General features: G+C 34.7%; 1 long non-coding RNA gene across 1 annotated transcript in view; it reads right to left on the bottom strand.

Moving 5' to 3' along the window:
* Positions 1-25020, bottom strand: part of LOC104007007 (uncharacterized) — a 186008-nt gene that overhangs the window by 105334 nt on the left and 55654 nt on the right. Inside the window, exon 3 of the long non-coding RNA XR_001718772.3 lies at positions 8483-8618. This is a non-coding gene — a long non-coding RNA (uncharacterized LOC104007007). The remainder of the gene's footprint in view (positions 1-8482; positions 8619-25020) is intronic.

Raw genomic sequence — 25020 nt, 5'->3', positions numbered from 1 at the left:
CTGGCGTTAATGACACTGGCATTAATTTTTTGAGGTGAGTGAAGTCAAATTTAAAAACTGGCCGGGCACGGTGGCTCACGCCTGTAATCCCAGCACTTTGCGAGACCGAGGTGGGTGGGTCACGAGGTCAGAAGATCGAGACCATCCTGGCTAACATGGTGAAACTCCGTCTCTACTAAAAAGAAAAAATTAGCCGGGCGTCTTGGCGGGCGCCTGTAGTCCCAGCTACTCGGGAGGCTGAGGCAGGAGAATGGCGTGAACCTGGGAGGCGGAGCTTCCAGTGAGCCGAGATCGCACCACTGCACTCCAGCCTGGGAGACAGAGTGAGACTCCGTCTCAAAACAAAAACAAAAAAACAAACAAAAAAAAAAAACAAAAAAAAACAGGGCCGGGTGCAGTCGCTCACGCCTGTAATCCTAGCACTTTGGGAGGCCAAGGCGGGCAGATCACTTAAGGTCAGGAGTTTGAAACCAGCCTCGCCAACATGGTGAAACTCCGTCTCTACTAAAAATACAAAACAATTAGCTGGGTGAGGTGGCGGGCACCTGTAATCCCAGCTACTCAGAAGGCTGAGGCAGGAGTATTGCTTGAACCCAGGAGGCGGAAGTTGCCCTGAGCTGAGATCATGCCACAGCACTCCAGCCTGGGCGACAGAGCAAGACTCTGTCTAAATAAAAATAAAAATAAACAGGTGAGGACTTTTTTTTGAACATGTGGAGTGTGAAATGTCTATTGGTAAACCATATGGAGCTCTCCAGCAGGAAATTTGATATGAAGGTCTACAGATTAGGCAAATGCTTAGGGTTTGATCAGTATATCAGGAAATCAACTACTTAGCAGTTGATCTTCCCCAAGGGAAAGATTAGAACGAAAAAGTATTGTTTAGCCCAGTGTGTGCTTGTCGCATTTTTATTTGATAAGCGCTCCCTGTAAGGAGAGTCCCACTCTCGTTTCATACTCCTAGCTACTTCCATACTTCATTTATCACACAAACACAGACATGCATACATACACATATGTGTACACACTGCCACCAACCCCCACAAACACATGCATAAACAATTTCACCACCTTATGTTAGTACAATACACAGCATCTTGCGTGCCGTGCCTGAACTTAGGACACATTACCAAAGCCTGCATAGTTAAATGGGGTCAGAATGTCAATCTAAATTAAACTCATAGTTGAGATGATGGACATCATCCCATCTGTCTCAGGCAGTGTTTTGCTTCACCAGAGAGAATCTGACAGCTGTTGTTTAAAAGAAGTCTCACTTCCACTCATTTTCTTATTATGACATTCAATTTCCTTCCTGAGACCTTCTTCCAAGTTCTTGATCCTAACCCTAGAAATTTGCATATAAAGTTCCCCGGGCAGCGACAGTATTGAAACAACTGCATGATTACTCCAGCAATCATTCTTCCACCTTTCAACTCTTAAAGCACCTGCATTTTTGCTCCTCAGGCAGCGCTCTGTTCATACTGCCTTGCAAAAGAGCTGTCTTGGACTAGTCTTATGACTGCTACTAAAATTGTAAACAGTGAGAGGGCATTAACCTTCCTCATGCTTAGCATACAGAAGGAACTTAAAAATAGTACATACTGGATAGTTGAATAAATTGCTAAGTGAAAGAAGAGCTTTATCTGTGAGAATTCTTTTAATTGTTTGACATTGTTAAAATAAACACAATGCCTTAGATATACTCTGAGATCTATCAAGGGTATGCAAAAGTCAAATGGGATTCCCGCATTCAAGAAATCTGAACAGGCAAGAGCTTGCCTGTTTCTATGGCAGAATATTGAAAGGGGTATTATTTTCTTTTAATGCTTAAAATAGGTTTTGAAGAATAAATATTTTAAGAATTTATTAAATAGTGAGCAGATTCAATGTAATATTTATAAACTATCTGTTGTCAGGTATAAAGAATAACGATAGCCTGAACACCTACGTGCAGTAGTATTGAGATAAATGTTAAAAAAAAAAAGTCTCACACTGTAGATTCTTGTGTGCCCTTACCAATTTCTTTTCTTCCCAATCTAGTAACCCAAACTTTATTTTCTCCATTTCCTTTTGGTTGCTTTTACTATAAAATTTCAAACTTCTAAGCAAAATGTCACTTTGTTTTGAATTGTAAAGAAAGAAATTTTGAACAGATATTCTGCTGCAATTTATTTTTTTCATCTTTTATATTCTCAATATTCATTTACATAATTGCATGAATACATATATATCTTCTAACATGATTTTACTGTAATATATTTTTATTCTAACATTGATGAGTATTTTGATTGTTTTCAAAGTTTTGCTATTGCATAGGCTACTAAGAATATTCTTCCACTTATCTCCTGGTGGACATGCACAGGAGTGGAATTCTTGGATCATAGAGTATTAATATCTTCAAATATTCTATATACAGTCATGTAGTATTCATTGACAAGGATACGTTCTGAGAAATGGGTCATTAGTTGTGGGAACATCACAGAGTTTATCGCACAACCCTAAACGGTATGGCGAATCACACATGAAGACTATATGGTATAGCCTACTGCCCCTAGGCTACAAACTTGTACAGCATGTTACTGTACTCAATACTGTAGGCAACTGTAACCCAATGACAGGTATTAGTGTATCTAAACATAGAAAAAGTACAGCAGGCCAGGTGCGGTGGCTCACGCCTGTAATCCCAGCACTTTGGGAGGCCAAGGCGGGCAGATCACAAGGTCAAGAGATCGAGACCATCCTGGCCAACATGGTAAAACTCCATCTCCACTAAAAATACAAAAATTAGTCCCAGCTACTTGGGAGGCTGAGGCAGGAGAACCACTTGAACCCGGGAGGCGGAGGTTGCAGTAAGCTGAGATTGTGCCACTGCACTCCAGCCTGGCAACAGAGCAAGACTCCATCTCAAACAAACAAACAAACAAACAAAAAACAAGAAACAGTACACTAAAAAGTATGGTATAGAAGATGAAAAATTGTACACATATATAGGGCAGTTACCAAGAAGAAAGCTTACAGGACTGGAAGTTGCTCTGGGTATTAGTGAGTTAGTAGTAAGTAAATGTGAAGGTATAGGGCATTGTGGTACACTACAGCAGACTTTATAAACACTGTACACTTAAGCTACACTACATTTATTTTAACATTTCTTTAATAATAAATTTAGCTTACTGTAACATTTTTTACTTTATAAACTTTTTAATTTTTAACACTTTTGACTTTTGTAATAGTTTAAAACACAAACATACAGCTGTACAAAAAATATTTTTTCTTTATATTTTTATAAGATTTTTCATATCTTTCAGTTTTTTGCTTCTACTTTTTAAACTTTCTGGTTAAAAACTAAGACAAAAACACACGCATTATCCTAGGCCTATGCAGAGTCAGGGTCATCAATATCACTGTCTTCCACCTTCACTTTTTGTCCCACTGGAAAGTTTTAACATGTAGGGAGCTGCTGTCTCCTATGACAATAATGCTTTCTGAAATATCTCCTGGAGGACCTGCCTGAGGCTGTTTTACAGTTAAGTTTCTTTAAAAAATAACAGGAGTATGCTATAAAATAATGATAAAAATTATAGTATATTAAATAAACCAGTAACATAGTCACTTATCATTTTCAAGTACTATGTACTGTACATAATTGTATGTGCTACACTTTTATTAAATTGGCAGTGCAGTAGGTTTGTTTACACCAGCATCACCACAAATGTAACTAATGCATTGCACTACACTTGAATGGCTACATCACTAGGGGGTGGGAAGTTTTCAGTTTCATTATAATCTTACAGGACCCCCATCCTATATGCTGCCTGTGGTTGACTGAAACATGGTTATTAGGTGCATGACTCTGAAGTCAAAATTTTTTTAAGTCGTTCACTGATACCCACTTCCAACAGCAGTGCCTCTGTGCTCTCCTTACTCTGTATCCTCACCAACACTTGGTGTTGCCAGACCATTTGTGTTGGCCAGTCTAGTATGCACAAAATGGTATACATCATGTTATGAATTTATGTGTTCCTGGCAACAAATTAAGATTGGACATCTTCTCACATGCTTATTGATTATTTGGTTTTCCTACCATGTGAACTGCCTATATATCCATTTTGTTATTTTATCAGATGTCTTTTTACATGATTCATCTCAGTTATTCATTCATTCTGAATACTTACATTGATCGCTTCTGTGTGTTGTATGTATTTTCTCCAGTTTGTAACTTTTGTTTTCATTGCCATTAAGTGGTTTATTCTTTTTTTGTTTTTTTTTTTTTGTTTTTTTGAGATGGAGTCTCACTCTGTCTCCCAGGCTGGAGTGCAGTGGCGCGATCTCCGCTCACTGCAAGCTCCGCCTCCCAGCTTCACGCCATTCTCCTGCCTCAGCCTCTGGAGTAGCTGGGACTATAGGCGCCCGTCACCACGCCCGGCTAACTTTTTGTATTTTCAGTAGAGACGGGGTTTCACCGTGTTAGCCAGGATGTTCTCGATCTTCTGAACTCGTGATCCGCCCGCCTCGGCCTCCCAAAGTGCTGGGATTGGAGGCGTGAACCACCAAGCCCGGCCAAGTGGTTTACTCTTAATGTACTTGAAGTAATCAGTGATAACAGGCTTAAGGAATTCTTCTCTATGTGAACTTACAAAGGTATTATCTTGCCATCTCATATTGCTTTATTTATTTACTTATTTTGGGCAGGAAGGAATAAAGAACTATGATTTGTTCTTTTTTAACACTCAGAAAAACACCATAAAGTGAGGCACAGATCAAGCCTTCATGAACTTGAACCGCTATATACTTCTGTGTATTTTGTGGCCTAACACGTATTTCCAGGGCTCACTTTATCCCATATTAACTAAAAAAAGAAAGAAAGAAAGAAAGAAAGAAAGAAAGAAAGAAAGAAAGAAAGAAAGAAAGAAAAGAAACAGACAGTAGAAACAGTAATAGTAAAACATAAAGAACTGATATTCAACAGATACAGATGTTAAGATGTGTGCATGCATACAAACATAAATAGATACAAAGATTTGCCTGGACACACTGAGTTGTCTCAAGTTCTCATTTTAGAAGTAAATTAGATGGATAGTTCAAAAGCCAAAGAATCCTTTGGAATGTTAAAATAATTTAGAAATTGTCCATTTAAGGCAGCCACAGAGTCAAGGGACCTACTATAGTCCATTCTAGTCATTATAAAATGATACGTAAACATTTGAATAAATCTAAGAATACATTTGTACATTTGTCCTTCCAGACTGAAGTCACATCACAACTATGAATGTTTATAATGCAGTTTTTAATGTCTTAAGAGTGGAATGATACTTTTAAAACTGCAGTATGTACAGAATGTCATTGAATTTGACTTTCTAGAGGGAAGACTGTACTGGTGATTACAGAATACCACCAGCCGTTTTACACAAGCCGGACTAGTGCTCAATTAATGCAGTGTTATCAGTGAATATTTGGCAGTTTTTTTGTGCTATCACATTGATGCATAGATGCTTTTAAGACTCCCAAAATAAATGCACATACAGACACAAACATGTTTTTACAGATATTCACAAAAGAATGCCATCTAGATATCAAAACTAAATTGTATTTGAATTTTACCTGTAGTTACTATGATTACATTTTTGAATAAGCTCAATAAAAACTGGAGCTATCATGCCGGGTGCTGTGGCTCACGCCTGTAATCCCAGCACTTTGAGAGGCCAAGGTAGGCAGATTACCCAGGAATTTGAGACCAACCTAGGCAACATGGTAAAACCCTGTCCCTACAAAAAAAAAAAAAAAAAAAGTACAAAAAATTCGCAGGTGTGGTGATGCACATCTGTAGTCCCAGCTACTAAAGAGGCTGAAGTGGGAGAATCACTTGAGCCCTGGAGGTTGAGGGAGCCGTGATCACACCACTGCACTCCTGCCTGAGTGACAGAGTGAGAACCGATCTCAAAAACAAAAAACAAAGAAACAGACAAAAACTGTAGATATCTATTCTTTGTCACTTTCAGTCTTTTCAGTACCTAAAATAGTACATAACAATTACAATGAAGTTCATCTCTAAAAAATAGAAAGGCTACTTTTTTCTTTTGTCCAAGATATTAGCAAACTCATAGAGGGTACCAAAGTAAAGCACTAACACTTAACTTCAAAAAAATTAAAATAGTATAAAATGTTTATAAGGCTCTTAAATAGGTGATTTTACCCTAACATCATGAAGCTTGTTCTTTCTCTAATTTCCAAACAAATATTTTCAAATATTCATACTTAGGCACTACTCAATTTCTTGGGAGTGTAGGTCAAAGAACTGTATCTCCTTCTTTGTGAACATCTGCCATATTCTCCATTCCTAGACAATTCACCATAAACATGTATCTACTATGCATCAGGAGACACATTTTTTATTTTCTTCATATAGATAACCAATGTATGACAGAATTTCTTGAAAGTCTATTCTTTTCAATTGCTCTTGAGTGAAACTCTGTTATAAATCAAGTGTCAATGTGCAGGTAGGTCTTTCCCTTCACTCAATTTTTCTATCGATATCAATACCCTATTGTGTTATTAAATACAGCTTTATAATAATTGTTGATAACTAGTAAGGTAAATCCCACCCCTCCATCCCCAGGTCTTTCTTCTTTAGGAGGGTTTGGTTGCTGTTCCGTATCAATTTAGAATCATCCCCTTATGTTTCACTCTCTAAAAGGAACAGAGAAAGTGACAGAAAAATAATTATGTGGAGATATTAATTGGAATTCATTTGGATTTATAAATAACTTAGGGTAAAAATGAGAGCTACACTTGTTATCCTATTGTATATTATTTTCACAATGATGTTTTCTACTTGATTGAGGCAGGAGTATATAAATGAAATTGATTTTTGTACTATGACTTATGTCACAGTTTTGAAAATTTTGCTAAATTTCACTGATTACTTGAAATAATACATCAGCCATTTATTTTGGTTTTTCTATATAGATAATTATATCTTTATATAATGACCATATTCTATTTTAGCTTTATTTGTTCTTCTTGCCAAAAGCTGCCTTACACATTGAGTATAATGTTGAAAAGAAAGGCACTATATAAGTTTGTCTAGCTTCTGAATGCCTTCAATGCATTTATATTACAAATTTATGTGCTACATTCATTTTTTATAGATAACTTTGTAACATTAAGGAATTTTCTATTCCTAAATTGATAATTGGTTTTGTTATGACTAAATGTTGAATTTTCATACATAGTTTCTGTGATTATCACCAACTGACAACACATTAATGAAATTTTAAATGTTAAATATAACTTTGAAGCTTTGAACATAATGTATTATCTTTCATATAATGTTTGCCTTGGGGTAGTTTTCCCTGAGACTGGGTAATTTATAAAGAGACGATGCGTAACTGACTCACAGTTTCACAGGCTTAACAGGAAGCATGACTAGGAGACCTCAGGAAACTTACAATCATGGAAGAAGGCAGAAGGGAAATAAGCATGTCTTCCTCACTTGGTGGCAGTAGAGAGAGAGAGCAAGGGGGAAGTGCCACACACTATCAAACAACCAAATCTTCTGAGAACTCACTCACTAACATGAGAACAGCAAGAGAGAAGTCTGCCCCCATGATTTAATCACCTACCACCAGGCCCCTCCCCTGATATGTGGGGATTACAATTCTAGGTGGGATTTGTGTGGGGACACAGAGCCAAACCATATTAGTGTTCATAATAACACTGTGATAGCAAGAGAGTTTATACTATATCTTATGTTTTAATATAGGATAGCCCACCTTTTCTTTCCTACATATATTCTATTATGCCAGCATATAATTTTAATATTTGCTATTGAACCCTCTCACTTGTAGTCTAACAGTTTACTATATTTCACAATGTTTGTCATGGTCCATGATATACCTAACTAGTGTACCAAGTGGCTGGCTGGTGTGGCATTGTTGGATACTTTGTTTTATCACAGAGTACACCATATTTTGTCTTTGAGGGGAAGATGTTAGTTACTATTCAATGAAAAGAAACAAAACAAAACAGAGCTGAATCGTTGGTGTTCTTCCATATGTAAAAGTAAAGTTCTATTCACTAAACATGTCTTTCAGACTCCTAGATGAGGCAACTTAGACCTATTTTGATGCAACTGTAAATACTACTACTTCACTGAAAAATGAAAACTCCACAATAAGTTATAAGCTGGGACTATGCTGGGCAAACCGGAACATATGATTGCCCTAATCTGATCCAGCTTATTATGTGTTGAACATTGTTCAAAGCATTTTTCATTTAATTTCTAAGTGTTTTACATTTCTTAAAACTTTCCACTTAATTTTCATAACAACCCTGTAAGGTAGGCACTATTATTTACTCTATTTGAGTATGAGAAAATTGAGGAAATTGAGAAATTGAGACATGGAGAATGGGTGTCTAAGTCCATTTGCCCTGCTATATCAAAATATCTGAGACTGAGAAATGTATAACAGGTGTATTTTCTTACTGTTCTGAAGGCTGGCAAGTCCAAGATCAAGGCTCTGATGGGATTAGAGTGTGGTGAAGGCTACTCTGTGCTTCCAAGATGGCAGGCAGCACTTTGCTGCATCCTCCAGAAGGGAGAATCACTTTGTCCTCACCTCCTAAAATAAAATAAAATAATAATAATAAAAAAACAGAAGGGACAAAAAGAGTCAAACTCCCTCTGTCAAGTCCTTTTATAAAAATGCTAATCCTAGTCATGAATGGGGAACCCTCTTGACTCAATCTCCTCTTAAAAGGCACACCTCTTGTTGCATTGAGAATTATGTTTCAACATGAATTTTGGAGGAGACAAAAACATTCAAACCACAGCAGAGGGATTCAGTACTTCGCCCAAGGTCTTAGAAATTATAGATGGCAGAACTGGGAAAAATCAACACCAGGCAGTCAGGTTTTGGAGCTTATTCTTTTAGTTCCTACTATCCTCTATATTTTCTTCCTTCTACTTAGTTTGGGTATATTTTGATCTTATTTTTTTTGAGATTTCTTTTTTCTAATGTAAGCATTTACTACTATAATTTTCTTAAACTTGAGTAACATACCACTTTTAAAACTTAGAAAAAGTTTCATAAAGCTCAGATAGTGACTATTTTACTAACCCACAGTTGAATGGTACAAACCTGAATAATTTTATGATATTCTTATTCTTACTGCTTTTATACAACTTTATCTAAAATGAATGGGCAAAATTAAAGGAATTCAAATAAGTTATGTTAATATAAAAATGAGGAAGTGTTTCTTAAATGAAATAGCTGCTCACAATGAGCATACAGAGCTAAATAAGCTGATTAACTGCAGTGTGCTTTTGCTGAGCACATTATATCTCTATTACATACACCATGTGCCATGTGATGACTCAACTTTATGAACACATTTCTCTGTGTAAAAGTTCCTTTGTTCAACTAGCCATGATATAATTTAATCTTCATTTGGCAGGAACATCATTTATGTTTTAAGTTCCATTGAATTTTTGTTAATTAAATGTGTACCACAAAGCCAAAAACATAAACACAAGAGGCATTGGAATTAAATATATGAGTTTATAATTGCAGAGCTCAATCATCAACAAACCTTGAAAAGATTCAAACTGTACTTTTATATATGTTTTAGTCCATTATTAAGGTGAAGACATTTGAAAAATCATGTCTGTATGATACTAATGTCGCCTTTGGTGTGCTTCATTTCCTACTGAGGGAAATGAATCTTTCAACTTGTGGTTACAGATTTTCACTTTAAGAAGAACGTAGGCAGTAACCACCTACCTCTTCAGATTCATCAAATTGCATCCCAAACTCACCTTTTCTAGAAATCTAGAATTCTCTGTATGTCTTTATCTGCCAAAGTGTGTGTGGTAGACTGAATAACGGTCCTAAAATATGTGCCTGCCCTAACCCCTGGAACTTGCAAATGTTACCTTCTATGGCAAAAGGAACTTCGCAGATGTGATTTACTTAAGGATCTTGAGATGGTGAGACTATCCAGGATTAACCTGTGGTCCTGGAGTAATCACAACCATCTAGGAAGAGCCAAATTTCAAAAAATGCAGTGTAATGACATGATAGAAACAGAAATTAGAGGAATGCATTTTAAAGATAGAGAAAGTGGCCACAGGCCAAGGAATTCATATGGCCACTAAAAGCTGAAAAAAAGCAAGAAATTGGATTTTTTTCCCCTAGAGCCTCCAGAAGGATCTAGCCTTACTGAGACCTTGATTTTAACCCTGAGAAATTAATTTTGACTTTCTGATCTCCAGAACTTTAAGAGAAAGAGACTGTATTGTTTTAAGCCACTAAGATTTTGGTTCTTGACTACAATGCCGATAGGAAACAAACACAATATTCTGTTTGGAAATGTCCCCAGTTTTTGCCTAATTAATTACTGAGTCTCCCAGTTGTCTCAGCCTCCCCACATTCTTTCTTCAGGAAAATTATACTGGAAGGCACAGGAAGGAATAAGCCTTCCCATTTAACAGCTTTTTTTAGTTCCAGGGTCATACGTTGACCATGTCACCTACACTGATACTTTTAAAGTTGTCGTTTGAGTTTCTGCCCACCTAGACTATAAGCTCTCTGATGCTAAAGGCATACTTTTATTCCTACCTTTATTTTTCAGCAAATAGAATAGAATATGAAATAGAGTGAACAATAAATATTTAATTGATTTTTGCATACAGGAAAAGACTTGCAAAATATTTTTAGAGCATATGCTATCTTAGAAAAGATGAATCTGGATTGTAAAACAATTTATATGTACATATCACCAAAAATATTCTGAGTTTTCAATGGGCATTGACCTTTTGAATGCATTGAATGTAGATGATCTATATGACAGATAAGTGAAAAATGTTCAGGGTGGGTATTCTTGATTTTGCTGACCTATAATTATCCCAAGAGGTAGAAAGAATATTAGAATTGCCAAAGCTAGGTATAAACAATCACTAGAATACATATATATAGGATATTACTACATGAAAAATAATATTCTGAGTCTCATACAATGTACATTATTTTGTTTATGCTCTGATTTGTTCACACTGATGAAAATAGATCACAAGACTTGGTTACTGAATGATTTCTTTGAAAATGAGTGAGGTTCCTTTTCCTTGAAAATATTTGCTTAGGAATCAGAAAAGCCCTATATGTGGAAAACGTAGTTTTTAGAAGGTATTTTATAGCATCAGATTGACTTTATGGTGATTGGCACCTAAAGCTATATCAACCATTCTCTTTGCTTTTTCTTTTGTTGTTCTTGTAGTTAGAATTCTTTCTGTACCTGGAATGGGATTACAGAGCCAAGTGTAATCCCTAAGAATAGTGAATGATTGGAATAATTAAATGTGAACCATATAATATCTCAGCCAGATTTCAGTGCACAAAGCATGCTTTTATTTCTGGGACTGATTTTCATGTTGGTTTTGACAGCCATAGTATCACACTAAAGGGGAACATACAAAGAAGAGGAACCAATGCATGTCCTGTGACCATGGCTTTGTGGAATCACTTTATCCCAAGGATTGCTATATTCCATGTCAACAAAAATTGTCATGATCTATGGTTTATGTACATATATTAATCAAGTGATAGCATTATAATACAAGTTATGTTCAGTCAGGACTTATAAGCAGAAGTCTTATCTGCCATCTAGCTGCATGAATATTTTTTAAATGTTGGTATTGCTAATGGTTAAAGAAACAAACATTGATTCAATGCGAGGTTTTTTGTATTATCATTATTTCCAAATTTGTAAGCACTGAAATACTTAAAATATGTGTCCATAATGGCACATTTCTAAAAGCTTCCTGGTTATTTAGATTTGGATTTTTGAGGACCTGGGAAGAGGTACAAAGAGTACCATTTCCCGTTTGCTTCTCTGTGCATTATTAAAGGTGTTTAGAGCTAATATTTACATTGAAATTTCTAATTTTCACATATGCAAATGTACTGTATCTCTATATCCTACCCTAAAATCTATAACAGGAGACACCTATTGAGTTGAATATGTTTCATGGGGTCTTGGTCTCAAAACTGTTTTAACTGCAGAACATATAAATCTCCATCCTTGTTTGACCCAGAAGAAGCCATTCTGTACATAAATTAAATATGATTAGATAAAAAATTAGAAAAATGAGAAGGAAAAACTCCATCCAGAGCTGCAAAAGATACTGTTCTAATCTCTCAAGCCTATAGCCTAATATATATAGCTTGTATGTATAGAACAACTTCACGGTTCTTTGCATGTTCTAAGATGTACAAGAGGAAGAGAAATTTTAACATAAGTCCTCACCCTTTAGATTTTCCTGGAAGCCAGAAGCACAGAAAGATGCATTTGACCAGAATGTGGTGGCTTGAGGAGCATAAGGTATGGAGAGTGATTGGTGAAAGAACGGACTCTCTAAAAGTCACCAGGGCCACTTCCCTTGAACCTCCTTTTTCCTATTACAAAGGAGATTACTGGCAAACTGGTATAAACATTTTGTGAAAATTCTACGTATCTGTCTGCTTATGATTCAAAGGAAAAAGTGGAGGATGCATGTATCTACATCTACAATTGAATAAACTTAAGGAAAAGTGATAGGTCCTTCTGCTCCTCAATGCAGAAGGGTTTTAAAGTTATAGAATAAAAATTTAAGTGAACTAGACTATTTTTCCCTCTCTGTAATCCTTTATCCACACTCCTCATATCCACTCCATTAAGATTTCAGAATATGGCTTTAAGTTTATTTTTTTTCTTGTTTATTTGTTTTCTAATGGAGGGAAGACACAAAATAGAGAAAAATGGCCTCTAGGCTTTGTGTTCAAAACAGACTACCAAAAACTATAAGGGATTATAGTTTTAAAATTCAGTGTTTTCATATGCAAGAACCAAGTTACTTTGATAATCATGTTTGAATTTATGTGTAAAGATTGTTTACGGCATTCCCCTATTATACCCTAATGTCTGATAGGGTCTGTAGTGATACCTCCTCCATTAGCTCCTGATATTGGTCATCTGCTCGTTCTCTTTTTTCTTGTCAGAGTTGCCAGACATTTGAAAAATTTATTGAATACTTCAAAGAACCAGCTTTGGGTTTCATTCTCTCTCTCTTCTCTCTCATTCTCTCTCTCATTGCATTGATTTCTGCTTCTTTTTCTTTCTTTTGCTTACATTGGGTAAATTTTCATCTTATTTTCCTAATTTCTTGAAATAGAAACTTAGGTTTTTGTTTTGAAATCTTTCTCCCTTTCTCACATAAGCACTGAGTAGTATAAATTACCCTCTATACCCTGATTTAATTAAATTCCACAAATCTTGAGATGTTGCATTTTCATTTCTAGTCACTTTAATGTATTTTCTAGTTCTCCTTAAAAACATTAGAAATTGCTCTTTAATGCATATATTAGTTTGCTAGAGCTGCCATAACAAATACCACAGACTGGGTGGCTTACACAAAAGAAATAGATTTTCTTACAGTTCTGGAGGCTGGCAGTTCAAGATCAAGATGCCTGCAGGCTTAGTTTCCTCTGAGGCCTCTCTCCTTGACTTGCAGATGGCAGCCTTCTTGATTTGCCTCTTTACATGGCCATGCTTCTGTGCATAAGTACCCTTGGTGTCTCTCTAAGCATACCAGTCTCCTCTCTTATAAGGACACCAGTCAGATTGGATTAAGGCATATCCTGAAAGCTTATGACATCTTTATAATGACATCTGTCATTAACTTACGACATCTCTAAAAGCTTTATTGTCATATACAGTCACATATTGAAGTACTAGGGATTCAGACAAATTATGATTTTTGGGGGGACACAATTCAGTCCATAACACAAATTAGTTAGAGTTGTGTTGTTTAATTCCCAGAAAAATATAAATGTTGTTATTCCTTTATATAATTTTATTATTTTTAAATATGTTGTTTTATAAGCCAGTATATAATCTATATTGGTGAATGTGGCATGTGAACTTGAGAAGAATATGCATTCTGCTGTTTGGGGAGAAGTATTCTATACATGCCAGTTAGATTTCATTGTTTGATGGTGGTGTTCTATATCTTTGCTGATTTTCTGTCTAGTAGTTGCATTAATTATGAAGAGATAAGTTTTGATGTCTTCAATTTTAATTTAAAATTTTTATTTTCCTCCATTCTGTTTTCATCAGTTTTTTTCCTATGTGTTTTAAAGTCTTTTTCTTGTAAATATATATTTAGGATTGTTATACTGGTGACTTTTTATCATAAATTACCATAATTTTATAATTAAGTAATTTTCTATTTTGTTCATGATATTTACATTGTGCCCTAAAATCCACTTTGCCTGATATTAATATGGTCATTTTAGTTTACTTTTTATTATTATTTTTACAGTATATGTTTTTTTCAGGCTTTTGTTTTTAAGGTCTCATATCACTACATTTAAATTGAGTTTTTTTTGTAGACAGTATAAAGTTGGGTCATTTTTTAAAGATCCATTTTACTAATCTGTTACTTTTAATTAATAAGTATAGACAATTTACATTTAATGCAATTAGCAGGCACATGTATAGTATGTTTGAATTTAGGCCTACTATTTTATTACCTGCTTCCTGTTTGTTTCCTTCATTTTATTTGTTGTTTTCTGTGTTTCACATTTTTTGCCTTCTTATAGGCTGTTTGAACTTTTTTTTTTTTTTTTTTTTTTTTGAGATGGAGTCTTGCTCTGTCACCCAGGCTGGAGTGCAGTGGTGCGATCTTGGCTCACTGCAACCTCCATTTCCCAGGTTCAAGCAATTCTCTGCCTCACCCTCGAGTAACTGGAATTACAGGTGCCCGCCAACATGCCCGGCTAATTTTTTTTTATTTTTAGTGAGATAGGGTTTCACCATCTTGGCCGGGCTGGTCTGGAACTCCTGACCTTGTGATCCACCCACCTCGGCCTCCCAGTTGAACATTTTTAAGTATTCCTTTTTTTAACTTGTTATGGTAATTTGACTATAAAATTATGCACAATTTTTTGATAATTCTTTTCCAGCTGAAGGAAGACTACGAGAATTTATCACCAATAAGCGTACTCTAAAAGAATGGCTAAAGGAAGTTTTTTAAACAGAAAAGAAATAAACAGTAAAGAAGATATCTTTGAACATTGGCAATAACAGAGGAACAGAAATAGTAAATACCTGAGTATGCTATTCTTTTCCTTTTAGCTTATTAAAAACATGTTGGATGGTTGAACACAGACATACAAAAAAAGTTATGTATGATATTTTAGCTCTGTTCTTTCTTTAACTCCATAATAACAGACTTCAGTTTGATTATGATTTTATATTATTTGTTTTGATGTGCTTAAATTTTTTGCCAGTTGTTTTCTGAATATTTCCTTATATTCCAGTTTTCTCATTTGGATAATTTACACTTCCACCTGAGGAATAGGTGTATTAGTCCATTCTTGCATTGCTATAAAGAACTACCTGAGACTGGGTAATTTATAAAGAAAAGAGGTTTAATTGACTCACAGTTCTCCAGGCTGAACAGAAAGCATGACTGAGGAAGCCTCAGTAAACTTACAATTATGGCAGAAGGTGAAGAGAAAGCAGACACCTCTTAACATGCTGGAGAAGGAGGAAGAGAGAGAGAAGGGGGAAGTCCTACACTCTTTTATAAACAACCAGATCTCATGAGAATTCACTCACTATTACAAGAACAGAAAGGTTCTTGGTTCATGGTTCAATCAGCTCCTACCAGGCTCCTCCTCCAACATTGGGGATTACAATTCAACATGAAATTTCAGCAGAGACACTGACTCAAATCATATCAGTAAGTTTTTGGTGTTTTTTCATGGAATATATGTTCTCGATAAAGTCTATTTGTGTTTATCTTTAAATGTTTCTATTTTGCTTTTGTTATTGAAGGATTTTTTTCTTGTTCTTAAGTAAATAATTGTAGATTTACTATTACTTTGTCTCAAAATTGTGAAGAACTTATGATGATATCTCATGGCTTCTGTTGTTGATGTACAAACTGCAATCAGTATGTCATTCTTTCAAAGTTGTCTTTGTTTTTTTTTTCTCTCATTGTTTTAAATATCTCTTTGTCTTTGGTGTACTTCCTTTTCATTAAAGTGTGACTAAGTATAAATGTTTTTCTTTTAGGTGTACATTTAGTTTTTTGTGTCTATAAATGTGTCTGGAAAGTACTCAGCAATTAACTCTTCAAATATTGGCTCTTTTCACTGTTTCTTCCTTTGAGGATCCTTATTAAACAAACTGTGGTCTCAGGATATTTGTACCTTTTGTTCTTTCTCTTTGCAATGACCCTCTCCTTGAACATTCTCCTCCTCCTGCAGACACACGCATATACACATATACACCCACCCTCCCTGGACTTTGAATAGTCCTTACACATATGGTCAAATATCTATCACTACCTATACCAGATTAGCTCTCATTATTGTATGTTCTTTTTGTATCTTTTCCTTCATAGCATGAAAAACTACTATAATTAGATGAATGATATATAATAGTAATAAGAGCTTTTTTGTCTCTTTGACATCTTCCTATCCTCAGTACACAGCACAGCTCCTAGCTCCATAAATACTATTAACAGAATAATTTAAAATAAGTGGACAAAGAAATGCAATTTGTCACAGCTAGTAGGGGTAGGATACCAAAATTGACCTCATCAAAATTAGAAGAATTAGATGAATAAATTAAATTTGAAAATCCTTTTTACTACTCAATATATAAAGCACATAACTTCCAAAATGTCTTATAAGCCAATGTTATTTAAAACCTAATTTTGAGTAGCTTAACAGCAATTGAAACTAGGAATTCAGATGTAAAAGGCCATATTCAGGCCATTGTGTAAAATATTCGAAAAGCCTATATCTTATCATAAATATTCTTTGAATATATCTCTTGAAGAAATAGATACCTGATTTGTAGAGATTTAATAAATAGCAGATATAAATAGTTACTATAAATAATAACACTGATTATCCTGTGTAATCAAACCCTTCACCTGCTGTGATATGCACTGCGTTTATGCAGATCAGCAGTAGGCCTTTCATCCATGAAATTATAGAATGTATAATGTGATGGGCCATGATATATTCAGTGTAATTGCTTATTTATAAAAAGAGCTATCAACAGCCCACTTTCAATAAATTCAGAAATCACCATAGGGCATTTAGAAATGAATATTTTATATGACATTTTAAAAAGATTATGAGAATTTCTTTGAACAGTAAAATTAATGGCTGTTTGGCTGTTTAAACTCATCCAGTGTAGATTCAGGATAATAGCATATAAACTGTAATTACTATATTTGTGTCTTAATTAGGAATAACCCCATCTACCTTACTAGTAATGTATTTTTAGTCTAAAATATGAATAAAGGGAAAACAAATTAATAAGTTAAATTCCCTCATGGGTCATTTGAATGTAAAGCAGAATTTAATCATAACTCTGTATGCTTTTCTATCTATATATCTATCTGTCGTCCATCTATCTATTCACACATCTGTATTTTACTACAATAGCCTTTAAGTATATGTTTCCCACCGAAAATATAAAATTTTTGAACTCTGAATGTAATATTTAAACATTTAAAGCTTTTAATACACTCAGAAACGATGCATCTTTTGTGTCTTTGATCTTTAGTATAAATGGATTTTACAGTAGTTTAAGATGTATTATAATGTTACAATTACTCATCAGAACCCCAAATTTCCCAAATTCTCCAAATTCCCAAGAATAGTGATCTTAGTTCAAAATTAGCTAAAGAATATTAAAGTAGTGAATCATTCACAGTAGTGTTTATCACCGTAGAAAGGAAAGGACACAATTAGAATTTGTGAACTACAGGATAATAGAAGTAGGTGTTTGTATGACAATAATTCATTAGACACTCACTGATCACTTCAGAGGGCCACAGAGTTTCCTGCATATTCTCCTATATTCTCAGAGCAAAGAATATTTTCCATATATTATTTTGTACTTTTTTTTCCATGTTGATTTGGAAATCATTAAAATAGTACTGGATTGTCTTTTTATATATTTTTAAGTTTTTTCTGATTGTAGCATATACCCTCATGCAAAAAATCTTATCAGTCTTAGCAGCAAAACAAATGCTGTGAAGGATATAAAAATACACAGAAAACAGTGTCTGGGGACCACTTTTAGTCAATAGAGCAAATTCTATGTTTAGAGAAACTTGGAAGCTCGCTGTAAAAGTAGTGGAAATCATTTCACTAAAAGTAAGGATAATTATGGCAATATATCAAGTTCATATCATCTGCGTAGGCTAGGAAGGCAAGTTGGAAACAACAAATTCATACTTTTAACTTTGTCATTGTAACACTGATACTGGGGATGAAGGATGAAAATAAAGTGAATATGAACTATAAAGAACATGGAGCTAAAACATTAATTTTGTGAGAATCAAGGAAGAACATTAGCCATGAGATCTACTTACGTGAGACGTGGCATCTATTCACATAAGAAATGTGACTTGTTTTTTATATACATTTTTTTTCTATGAAATACAACAGTAGATAGAATTGCAGGCAGTAATAGTAAGGCTGTAATGTTTAAGCTGATTTATCTAGGAATTCCACAAAAATATAGTGAAGATAAAGCCAACTGAAAGTGAAAACATACATAGAGGTGATACATTTTTAAAAATGGACTTAATTTTTTAGAGCACTTTTAGGCTTACGGCAAAATTGAGCAGAAGATAAAAGAGATTCTCATATGCCTTCTCCCACACAAGCATAGCCTCCCCCATTGTCAACATTCCCCACCAGAGTAGTACATTTTTCCCCCAATGGAGGAACCTAATTAGCACATTATTATCACCCAGAGTCCATAGTTTACATTACGTTCACTTTCGGTGTTGTAAATTCTATGGCTTTGGGCAAATGTATAATGACATGTATCTATTAGGTTGGTGCAAAAGTGATTGTGGTTTTTGCCATAAAAGTAAGGCAAAAACCACAATTACTTCTGCACCAACCTAATACCATTATAGTATCATACAGAGAAGTTTCAATGCTCTAAAACTCATGTGTGTTCTGCCTATTCATCCCTCCCTCCCCTACAAACTCCTGGCAACCACTGATCATTTTAATGCCTCCATGGTTTTGCCTTTTCCAGAATGTCAGAGTTGAAATCATATAATATATAGCCTTTACAGATTGGCTTCGGATTGAGACAAGGACTTTTGAAACATGTGTAGGCATTAGTTTTTAGACAAAAGTCTAAACCAAGCTTATCCTGATGTCAGTTAATAATAAGACCTCCAGTCCTTTGACTGAATGAAGGCTTAAAGAACATCCAGAACTCTGAAGAAACTGGCAAGTGAGTGTTTAGGCACCCCTGTTCTCTGAGTCCCCTCTGTCCCTATTCACATGCCTTACAGGGGCACTTCATTAATTTGTGGCTGAAAATATATATACATGGGGAAAAGGAAAGGAAAAGAAATATCTTCTCCCCCCCAATTGAATCCTGTTTTTATTTCAATTTGACATCTCTTTCCTCTACTTATTTTCATGAGTGCAGTAGCAAAGAAATTAATTTTCCTGTACTACACTCAAGTAGTAAAATATGTGGAAAGGGAGAATTAATTTCAAATCTTTAAAAATGAATTTAAATCACAGAGATTCCATTAATTTTATTTTGTCTATATATATGTAATAAAAGTAAATGCTTTCTCATTTCAAGCTATTAATTCATATAAATCTTGTAGAGTTAATTTTATGATGCTACATTTTTATAATCTGTTCCCAAATATTACAAGACTCTTGGAGTTGAGCAAAAAGTAAAAAGATGTATTGTCATATTAAAATCAGGTGGTTATGCATTTACATTGTAAATATCTAGAACATGTTCCTTAGTGTATTTGTATATTTATAAATTATATTCAAACTCATTTTCTAGAAAAGTACTGATGAAAATGATGATATTAGATGTTTGCTTGAGTAATGGCACATATGATTTTAAATTTTTTGCTTCTTATTTTCTAGGGTATCTTAATGACAACAATCAGATTGGAGATTAATGATGAAGTTTATGTGTTTAAGGCTACTATACTACTTGAAAAAACTGTATAATACACATTACATTTTTAAAAGTTATTATTTTTCCTTCCTGTCAATTAAAGGGAAGTTTTTTTGTGACAGATGAGAGGACAATACATATGAACTTCAAAAAGAAAGTTGAAAAATATTATATGACCAACCAACATGGGAAAGGATTTTTCAGGTCGCAATTGTATCATCATATGGTCACATGCTTTGTTTCCTATTTTAATATGCACTTTAACTTGATGTTTCTATGTGCTAAAGCGAAGCAAATAAATGACTTGTGACATAGGTATAAAATAAAACTTTAACTCCATTTTCAAACACACATACACAAAGTGAACTATATTTGACAGCCACTACATGTTTTTCATATAGGAAAAGTAGTGTTGTTTACACCAATTTCTTTTGCCATATAAAAACTATAATCTGTAGAGAATTAAAAAGTGGCTTTTTTTTAAAGCACAATATTTTCCCCCAAGACAGATGTGAGAATATTCTAAATGAATTATTAACCCAGAAGAATTTAAGAAAATTTCATTGCACCCAGGAGAGGAAAAAAAAAGAATCCATCCTCCTTCTTGGTGAAGGTGAGTGATGGCCAGCATCCCAACATCCAATATGTGGTCAGAAAACGTCTCTTCTGAATTTGACATAAAGTGTGTGTTCTTGCAGTAAACTATGATGAATAGCCTTTAAAAACCTTTTTCAAGCTTAGCATTCTATAAATTAATGAATACCTACTAGACACTTGTAGGTGCACAATATTAGTAGAAACAGAGAAATCCAACACAATAAAAGAAGAAAAATAAACCCAACAGAGAGAAGTATTAAAAAATAAAGCTTGTATTATGGAGTGAAAGGAAACAGAAATAATTCAGTAATGGTTTGCATTATATAAAAGCTAATTACATTTTATGTACATTATATTAAGTACAATTTCATGGATCAGAAGTTTTTTTTTTAATAGTAACAAATGTGTTATGGGAGTTTAGATGAAAAGAAAAACATTGAGTGTAATCAAACACTGGAATAAACCTCTCCAAATATTGGTAGAATGTCCATCACTAGAGGTATTTTTAAAAAGTTTATGTCAGACTAGAATATGACTTCAGTAGGTTTCTACATTTAAACAAAAATTCAACAAAATAAATATTAATAAGCCAATTATTCCAGGGCTATTGAAAATGGTTAAAAATAAACTTATTTTAAAAATAACATTGGAATAATAAAATTTATTCACAGGAGAAAGAAAGCAAAGAAAATCCTATATTTTTTATTGTGTAAAAAGATATATTTGAAATTATTCATAATATATGAAGCCAATCAATACTTATGCGGTTACCAAATGCAACTTAAGCCTTCTAATGAAAGTCTATATCTGTCTTTGGTTTGAGAAAGCTTTAGCTGTACAAACTTGAATGTTGGAATTCATGAAGAGTATTTTTTTCTGCTTTTAATGACAAGACATGAGCTAAACAATGAATTTACTAGTTTCACGGAAGGGCACCAGCAAGAAAATGAAGAAAAGCATCAGTGTAATAATGAATTTTCCAAAACTGTATGTGTGTATAAGAATGGATTCAGAAACATTGTAATTGAAAATTTTGAAAATTATGAGTTAAAGATAAGAGATTAGGCAAAAGAGGGAAGTAAATTTAAATTTGTTTTTTCATTATAAAAACACAAAATATAAAAATAGGTTTTTCAAATCAGTCATTATGTCATCTGATTATAATCACAGCTTGCTATTCTCTGCTCTTTGATATATTATTATTTTTAAAACTGTGATTTTAATGGATTTGTCTCAATTGAATGATTACGCCATAACTGATACCCTACTTCCAAGACATTTGATTATTTCCAAAGTTTTGTTATTAAAAATGTATTTGTTCTTTTAGATTTCCTCTATGTGAGAATAAATCTTCAGTAAGAATTCCCAGAAGTTAATTAACATGTCAAAGGCGAAAACATTTTTCTCTTGATGTATAAGCTAAAAATATTTTCAAAAGGTTTATGCCAATGTAAAATGCCATGAACAACATCTGAGAGTTTAGCTGCACCCTATCCTAGGCAACATAAAATACCCTGTTTCTCATTAAGTGCTACTTTAATAGATTAAAATTGGAAACTCATTTGGATTTTCAAAGTGTTTTTAAATTATAAAACCTGATGTGATTAAAATATATTATCACTTGATGTTTATGGGGGGATACTATATCTTTTTACTGATAACTTTTATTTTTCTTGGACTAAGTATCTACTGGTAAGGAGGTAAAATTTGCATTTCTATAATTCAGTTCAATGGAGTAGTAGGAGAACCAGGTTGCACACATTTATTTCTATTCTCTTGCGTTTATAAAGTTTTGAGTTATTGGTATTGTTTTTCACCTAGTTGTAATAGGCTGAATACTGGCCACTCAAACATATTTATAAGGTAATATTTACAAATTCTAGGTGTTGGGGTTCTAGGAAAAATTTTAGGACCTGGAGTTCCCCAACACCTGGAATTTGTAAATATTACCTTATAAAGAAAAAGGTTTTTATCAGGTTTGTGAAAGATCAGATAGTTGTAGGTATGCGGCGTTATTTCTGAGGGCTCTGTTCTGTTCCATTGATCTATATCTCTGTTTTGGTACCAGTACCATGCTGTTTTGGTTACTGTAGCCTTGTAGTATAGTTTGAAGTCAGGTAGTGTGATGCCTCCAGCTTTGTTCTTTTGGCTTAGGATTGACTTGGCGATGCGGGCTCTTTTTTGGTTCCATGTGAACTTTAAAGTAGTTTTTTCCAATTCTGTGAAGAAAGTCATTGGTAGCTTGATGGGGATGGCATTGAATCTGTAAATTACCTTGGGCAGTATGGCCATTTTCACGATATTGATTCTTCCTACCCATGAGCATGGAATGTTCTTCTATTTGTTTCTATCCTCTTTTATTTCCTTGAGCAGTGGTTTCTAGTTCTCCTTGAAGGGGTCCTTCACATCCCTTGTAAGTTGGATTCCTAGGTATTTTATTCTCTTTGAAGCAATTGTGAATGGGAGTTCACTCATGATTTGGCTCTCTGTTTGTCTGTTGTTGGTGTATAAGAATGCTTGTGATTTTTGTACATTGATTTTGTATCCTGAGACTTTGCTGAAGTTGCTTATCAGCTTAAGGAGATTTTGGGCTGAGACGATGGGGTTTTCTAGATAAACAATCATGTCGTCTGCAAACAGGGACAATTTGACTTCCTCTTTTCCTAATTGAATACCCTTTATTTCCTTCTCCTGCCTGATTGCCCTGGCCAGAACTTCCAACACTATGTTGAATAGGAGCGGTGAGAGAGGGCATCCCTGTCTTGTGCCAGTTTTCAAAGGGAATGCTTCCAGTTTTTGCCCATTCAGTATGATATTGGCTGTGGGTTTGTCATAGACAGCTGAGAAAAACAAGCAATGGGGAAAGGATTCCCTATTTAATAAATGGTGCTGGGAAAACTGGCTAGCCATATGTAGAAAGCTGAAACTGGATCCCTTCCTTACACCTTATACAAAAATCAATTCAAGATGGATTAAAGATTTAAATGTTAGACCTAAAACCATAAAAACCCTAGAATAAAACCTAGGCATTACCATTCAGGACATAGGCATGGGCAAGGACTTCATGTCCAAAACACCAAAAGCAATGGCAACAAAAGCCAAAACTGACAAATGGGATCTAATTAAACTAAAGAGCTTCTGCACAGCAAAAGAAACTACCATCAGAGTGAACAGGCAACCTACAACATGAGAGAAAATTTTCGCAACCTACTCATCTGACAAAGGGCTAATATCCAGAATCTACAATGAACTCAAACAAATTTACAAGATAAAAAAAAAAAAAACCCCATCAAAAAGTGGGCGAAGGACATGAACAGACACTTCTCAAAAGAAGACATTTATGCAGCCAAAAAATACATGAAAAAATGCTCATCATCACTGGCCATCAGAGAACTGCAAATCAAAACCACTATGAGATATCATCTCACACCAGTTAGAATGGCAATCATTAAAAAGTCAGGAAACAACAGGTGCTGGAGAGGATGTGGAGAAATAGGAACACTTTGACACTGTTGGTGGGACTGTAAACTAGTTCAACCATTGTGGAAGTCAGTGTGGCGATTCCTCAGGGATCTAGAACTAGAAATACCATTTGACCCAGCCATCCCATTACTGGGTATATACCCAAATGACTATAAATCATGCTGCTATAAAGACACATGCACACGTATGTTTATTGCGGCATTATTCACGATAGCAAAGACTTGGAACCAACCCAAATGTCCAACAATGATAGACTGGATTAAGAAAATGTGGCACATATACACCATGGAATACTATGCAGCCATAAAAAATGATGAGTTCATGTCCTTTGTAGGGACATGGATGAAATTGGAAACCATCATTCTCAGTAAACTATCGCAAGAACAAAAAACCAGACACCGCATATTCTCACTCATAGGTGGGAATTGAACAATGAGATCACATGGACACAGGAAGGGGAATATCACACTCTGGGGACTGTGGTGGGGTGGGGGGAGGGGGGAGGGGTAGCATTGGGAGATATACCTAATGCTAGATGACGAGTTAGTGGGTGCAGCGCACCAGCATGGCACATGTATACATATGTAACTAACCTGCACAATGTGCACATGTACCCTAAAACTTAAAGTATAATAAAAAAAAAAAAAAAGAAAAAGGTTTTTTGTAGGTGTGATTAAATTAAGAATCTTGCCATGGAAGATTATCCTGTATTATCAGCTCTAAATCCAGCCCCGCCATTTTTATAACATAGAAGCAGAAGCAAATTTAGACACACACAGAAGGGAAGGCAATGTAACCAAAATAATGGGAGGCAAAAACTGGAGTGATGTAGCCACAAGTCAAACAATGCCCACAGCCTGAAGAGACAAGGAAAGGATTTTCCCCTAAAGCTCCAGAGGAAGCACAGACCAGGCAACAGCT

This window comes from Pan troglodytes, chromosome 5 (assembly GCF_028858775.2).
Source record: "Pan troglodytes isolate AG18354 chromosome 5, NHGRI_mPanTro3-v2.0_pri, whole genome shotgun sequence".
NCBI lineage: Eukaryota > Metazoa > Chordata > Mammalia > Primates > Hominidae > Pan > Pan troglodytes.
The sequence above is the reverse complement of the archived record's forward strand: the minus strand, read 5'-3'. Positions and strand labels throughout refer to the sequence as shown.